This window comes from Leptonychotes weddellii, chromosome 13 (genome assembly GCF_054177405.1).
Source record: "Leptonychotes weddellii isolate Sample4059 chromosome 13, ASM5417740v2, whole genome shotgun sequence".
Classification (NCBI taxonomy): domain Eukaryota; kingdom Metazoa; phylum Chordata; class Mammalia; order Carnivora; family Phocidae; genus Leptonychotes; species Leptonychotes weddellii.
In genome coordinates, this window is record NC_138381.1 from 25904548 (window position 1) to 25910547 (window position 6000).

Genomic DNA, 6000 nt, shown 5'->3' on the forward strand with positions numbered 1-6000 from the left:
GTTAGCTGATCCCTGGGGTCCTTAGAGATGACTTTTGAAAGTTCATACCAGCTCTGCGCTTTCATCACTTTTTCTTCTACTCTCAATGCCTAGATTGGCACCAATTTACCCTGGAGAGGTTCTTGTGAGCCTTAATTGAGGACCACAAAAGATAGCAAGATCTCTAAGTGAGTAGTCTGAATAATTTCCCCAAGCAGATCACTCTGTGGAATTTCATTTTCAACCTGAATGGTCACACTTCAGGCAATGAATGAGATGCATTGTTCAGGGGGAAATGACGCACTCAATTCTGTAGTGCTGCTCAACGGTCCCAGTGCAACTTAGCAGTGCGTCAGCATTTTCATTATAAACCCATCAGCGGCATGTAAGTGCCCAGAGGCTACCTCTGAAATCAATGTGCTGAGTCACTGCTGAGAAGGGTTGGCCCGACAGGAGCCACACAAGACTGTCACAAACAAAAACATCAACTTCTTCTAGGATGCCTCTCCTGATTATATTGGTCCTCACCCTGACCTCTTTTTAACCCTGAATTTTCCATCTTTCATGATTAGTCCAAGTCCACCTCAGAGAAAGCTTCCCCATTTGCTCATTCCCTTCTTGTTGCCTTTAAACTCCTTTTGTACTTAATGTTACGTGCAGCTTAGCACTTATTTACACGTTGTCTTGGCCAGAGTTATTCCAGGGATATTTCTTCTGTTTGCCAAGTAAATGGGAGAGCCCTCTGAAAGCAGTCCCTTGTTTCAGGGACTGAAACACAGTTTGAAAACAGTGTTGATAACTACAAGGCACTGGAGAATTAGCTAGGTGTTGCTTGATTGCTTAATGCAAGTCGTATGGCTCCAAGTCCTCCTCTGTGGAGAGAAGACACCAGTTCCACTCCTCTGAATCAGGCCTCCTTCAAAGTCATGGAGTTGGTGGAGTGAGATAGGGTACAGATCACCCTCCAATCGTCTATATTCATGCTTCTCCATTAGTCTACAAAGGTAGCAGTCTGTTTAAGAAATATTGCTCAGTATTACCTTAAGGTTGGCAAACTCAAAGCAGATTTCGACTTAAAGGGAAGACCTAAAGGGTGATCAACAACAGCCTCATCTTACTGCCACTTCAGAGAATCACAGCCTCACAGAGGGGAAGTCCCTTAGCTCAGGAACTTCAAAATTCTTCAGCTGCGATCTACAATGATCTACAATAAGAACTCCATTTTACACTTCAGCAGAGTGTATACCTGTAACTGAATGAGAGAGGAAGAAAATGAAAATTTTAAAAAAAGTTGCAGGAAATTCTAACTACTCTATGTGGTTCAGCTGCTATTATAGGTCTTGTCTTATCCTATTCTATGATATTCTATTCCATTTTAATTCATTTTTTAAAATGTTGCATATGACTGAGTATATTGAATTTATGACTCAAATATAGAAATTACTTTTCCTACATCCCAGATAAGAATTTCTCATTCTCTTATCAGTCAGTAACTGCTTCAATCATTTTAGTGACCTTCTGATGGGTAAAGAGTTCTTTGGAATATTTGATAAGATCTCTTTCTTGATAACTTCTGTACCCAGATATGTTTTTGGAACTTTCCCTGCTGTCTTGAATTGTGTGTAAGGCCAAAGTCCCTACTCAACGTGAAATGTTGCAACTAGACATCTCTCTTCAGGGTTTTCTGAGAGGCCGCAGATGGCTCCCCCCTCAATAAGCTACAATCTTCTCCCATTCCCAGTCTCAATACAAGGAAGACTGAAATTACAAATTAAAGCTTAAAAAAACAACAACAACACTTAAAGTGCCATAAAAAACATGCAATATTGAGAGGAATATTTGACAAATTATGCGCAAAATCTACACATTGACGGGCGCCTGGGTGGCTCAGTTGGTTAAGCGACTGCCTTCGGCTCAGGTCATGATCCTGGAGTCCCGGGATCGAGTCCCGCATCGGGCTACCTGCTCAGCAGGGAGTCTGCTTCTCCCCCTCCCGCTCCCCCCTCTTGTGCTCTTTCTCTCTCTCACTCTCTCTCTCAAATAAATAAAATCTTTAAAAAAAAAAAAAATCTACACATTGAAAACTACAAATTACTGAGAGAAATTAAAGAAGGCCTAAATAAATGTGGTCATGGGGTAGAAGATAATATTCCCAAGATGTCAATTTTCTCAAATTCATCTATAGAGCCAATGCAATTCCAATCAAAATCTGAGCAGGCATTTTTTGTAGAAACTGGCAAACTGATTTTAAAATTCATATGGAAACACAGAGAACCCAGAAGAACAAAAACAACTTTGAAAAAGAACAAAATTGGATAACGAGCACTACCTGATTTCAACACTTAATATAAATCTACAGTAATTAAAACAATGTGGTATTAGCATAAAGATAGACAAATATACCAATGAATAGAACAGAGAGTTCAAAAGTAGATCACCACATACATGGACAATCTATTTTCTACAAAAGTGCAAAATTCAGTGCAGAAAGACAATCTTTCCTACAAAAGGTTCTGGAACAACAGAATATGCACATGCCTAAAAGTGAACTTGGAATATGCAAATATTAATTCAAAATAGATCATAGCCAAATGTAAATATTAAAAGAATAAAACTTCTAGAAGAAAACTGGAGAAAAATTTTACATGCCTGGGTTAAGCAATGATTTTTTAGGTATGATACCAAAAGCATAATCTATAAAAAAGAAAGAAATTGATAAATTGGACTTCCTCATATTAAAAATGTCACTCTTCGGGCGCCTGTGTGGCTCAGATGGTTAAGCGTCTGCCTTCGGCTCGGGTCATGATCCCGGAGTCCTGGGATCAGGTCCCATGTCGGGCTCCCAGCTCCTTGGGAGCCTGCTTCTCCCTCTGCCTCTCTCTCTCTCTGTCTCTCATGAATAAATGAATAAAATCTTTGAAAAAATAAAAAAAAATAAAAAAATAAAAATGTCGCTCTTCAAAAGACAATTAGTAAGAAAATGAAAAGAAAAGTTGCAGACAGGGAGAAAATATTGATACACACACACACACATATATCTGATAAAGGACTTGTATCCAGAATACATAAAGAACTCTCAAAATGTAACAAGAAAATAAGCAACCCAACAGAAATATGAACAAAAGATTTCAACAGACACCTAATCAAAGAAGATAAAAAAATTTTAAAATAAGCACATGAAAAGATACTGATTAGGGAAAGAAAAATAAAAAACACATTGAGATACCACACTATACACCAATAGAAAGGCGGACATTTAAAAGGCTGACTGTACTCAGTGTTGACAAAGATGTGGAGGAACTGGAAGTTGTGTATATTCCTATGGGGGTGTAAAATGATACAAGCGTTTTTGAAGAGTTTAGTGTTTTTCAGAAAGTTAAACAACACCTACTATATGAACCAGCCATTCCAATCCTAAGTATTTTACCCAAGGGAAATAAAAACATATGTTTACACAAAGATTTGGATGCTCATAGCAGCTTTATTTGTAATAGTCAAGAACTGGGAACAGCCCATATGTCTATCAACAGGAAAAAGATGAACAAATTGTGGTACAGGCGTATCTTAGAGATACTGCAGGTTTGGTTCCAGACCACTGCAATAAAATGAATTACTACATTAAAGTGAGTCAAATGAATTTTTTGGTTTCCCAATGCATATAAAAGTTATGTTTACACTATACTGTAGTCTATTACCTATGCAACAGCATTATGTCTAAAAAATTGCATATTCCTTAATTTAAAAATACTTTATTATAGGGACGCCTTGGGGGAGCCTGCTTCTCCCTCGGCCTGCTGCTCCCCCTGCTTGTGCTCACTCTCTCTCTCTGACAAATAAATAAAATCTTAAAAAAATAAAATAAAAATACTTTATTATTAAAAAAATGCAAACCATCATCTGAGCTTTCAATAAATTCTAATCTTTTTGCTGGTGTAGGGTCTTGCCTCCATGTTGATGGCTGACTACTGATCACAGTGGTGGTTACTGAAGGCTGGGGAAGCTGCAGCAATTTCTTAAAATGAGGCAATGAAGTTTACCTCATCTATTGACTCTTCTTATCATGAACAATTTTTCTACAGCATGTGATGCTATTCGATAGCATTTTACCCACGGTAGATCCTCTTTCAAAATTGGAGTTAATCCTGATAGTGCTTTATCAACTAAGTTTATGTAATATTCTACACCCCTTGTCATTTCAACAAACAATCTTCACCAGGAATAGAAGACATCTACAAGAAACCACTTAGGTCATCCATAAGAAGTAAATCCACATCCATTAATTTTTCTTGAGATTGCAGCAATCCAGTCAGATCTTCAGGCTCCCCTTCTAATTCTAGTCCTTTTGCTGTTTCCACCACATTGGCAGTTACTTCCTCCACTCAAGTCTTGAACCCTTCAAAGTCACCCATGAAGGCTGAAATCAGCTTCTTCCAAACTCCCATTAATGGTGATATTTTGACTTCCTGCCCATGAATCACAAATGGTCTCAAAAGCATCTAGAATGGTCAACCCTTTCCACAAGGTTTTCAATTTACTTTGCCCAGATCCATCAGAGGAATCAGTGTTAATGGTAGCTATAGCCTAATTCATCCCTTAAATAATAAAACTTGAAAGTCAAAATTACTTCTTGATCCATTCAGAATGGATGTTGTTAGCAGGTATAAAAACATTGATCTCTGGGGGCGCCTGGGTGGCTCAGTTGGTTAAGCGACTGCCTTCGGCTCAGGTCATGATCCTGGAGTCCTGGGATTGAGTCCTGCATCGGGCTCCCTGCTCGGCGGGGAGTCTGCTTCTCCCTCTGACCCTCCCCCCTCTCATGTGCTCTCTCTCATTCTCTCTGTCTCAAATAAATAAATAAAATCTTTAAAAAAAAACACATTGATCTCTGTACATCATCAGATCTCTTGGGTGGCCAGGTGCATTGCCAATGAGCAGTAATATTTTGAAAATAATCATTTTTTTCTGAGCAGTCGGTCTCAACAGTGGGCTTAAAATATTCAGTAAACTATGTTGTAAACAGAGGTGCTCTCATCCAGGTTGTGTTCCATTTATATAGCACAGGTGGAGTAAATTTAGCATAATGCTTTAAAGGCTCTAGGACTTTTCGAATGGTAAATGAGCATCAGCTTCAATTTAAACTCACCATTTAGCTATATTAGCCCATCACAAGAGAGTCAGCCTGTCCTTTGAAGCATTGAGGCCAAGCACTGACCTCTCCTCTCTCGTTATGAAAGTCCTAGGTGGCCTCTTCTTCCAATATAAGACTGTTTCATCATATTGAAAAATCTGTTGTTTATATAGGCACCTTCATTAATTACCTTTGCTAGACGTTCTGGATAACTTGCTGTACTACATCACCACTGGCTGCTTCACCTTGCACTTTGATGTCATGGAGATGGCTTCTTTCCTTAAACCTCATGAGCCAACCTCTGCTAGCTTCAAAGTTTTCTTCTGCAGCTTCCTCACCTCTCTCAGCCTTCACAGAATTGAAGAGAGTTAGGGCCTTGCTCTGGATTAGACTTTGGCTTAAGGAAATGTTGTGGCTGCTGTGATCTTCTATCCAGACCACTAAACTTTCTCCACATCAGCAATAAGACTTTATCACTTTATCATCATTTGTGTGTTCAATGGAGTAGCACTTCTAATTTCCTTCAAGAACTTGTCCTTTGCATTCACAGCTTGGCTAACTGTTTGGAGCAAGAGACCTAAATTTCAGCCTATCTTGGCTTTTGACATGTCTTCTTCACTAAGCTTAATTACTTCTAGCTTTTGATTTAAAGTGAGACAAGTGATTCTTCCTTTCACGTGAACATTTAGAAGCCACTGTAGGGTTATTAATTGGTATAATTTTTTTTTATTCTTATGTTAATCCCCATACATTACATCATTAGTTTTAGATGTAGTGTTCCATGATTCATTGTTTGTGCATAACACCCAGTGCTCCATGCAGAATGTGCCCTCCTCAATACCCACCACCAGGCTAACCCATCCTCCCACCCCCCTCCCCTCTAGAACCCTCAG

The 6000-nt window shown here is 39.0% G+C and overlaps 1 protein-coding gene across 1 annotated transcript in view; it reads right to left on the reverse strand.

Annotated features, from left to right (window-relative positions):
* Positions 1 to 6000, reverse strand: part of SLC14A2 (solute carrier family 14 member 2) — a 453812-nt gene that overhangs the window by 407611 nt on the left and 40201 nt on the right. The gene's annotated exons all lie outside the window — the stretch shown is intronic.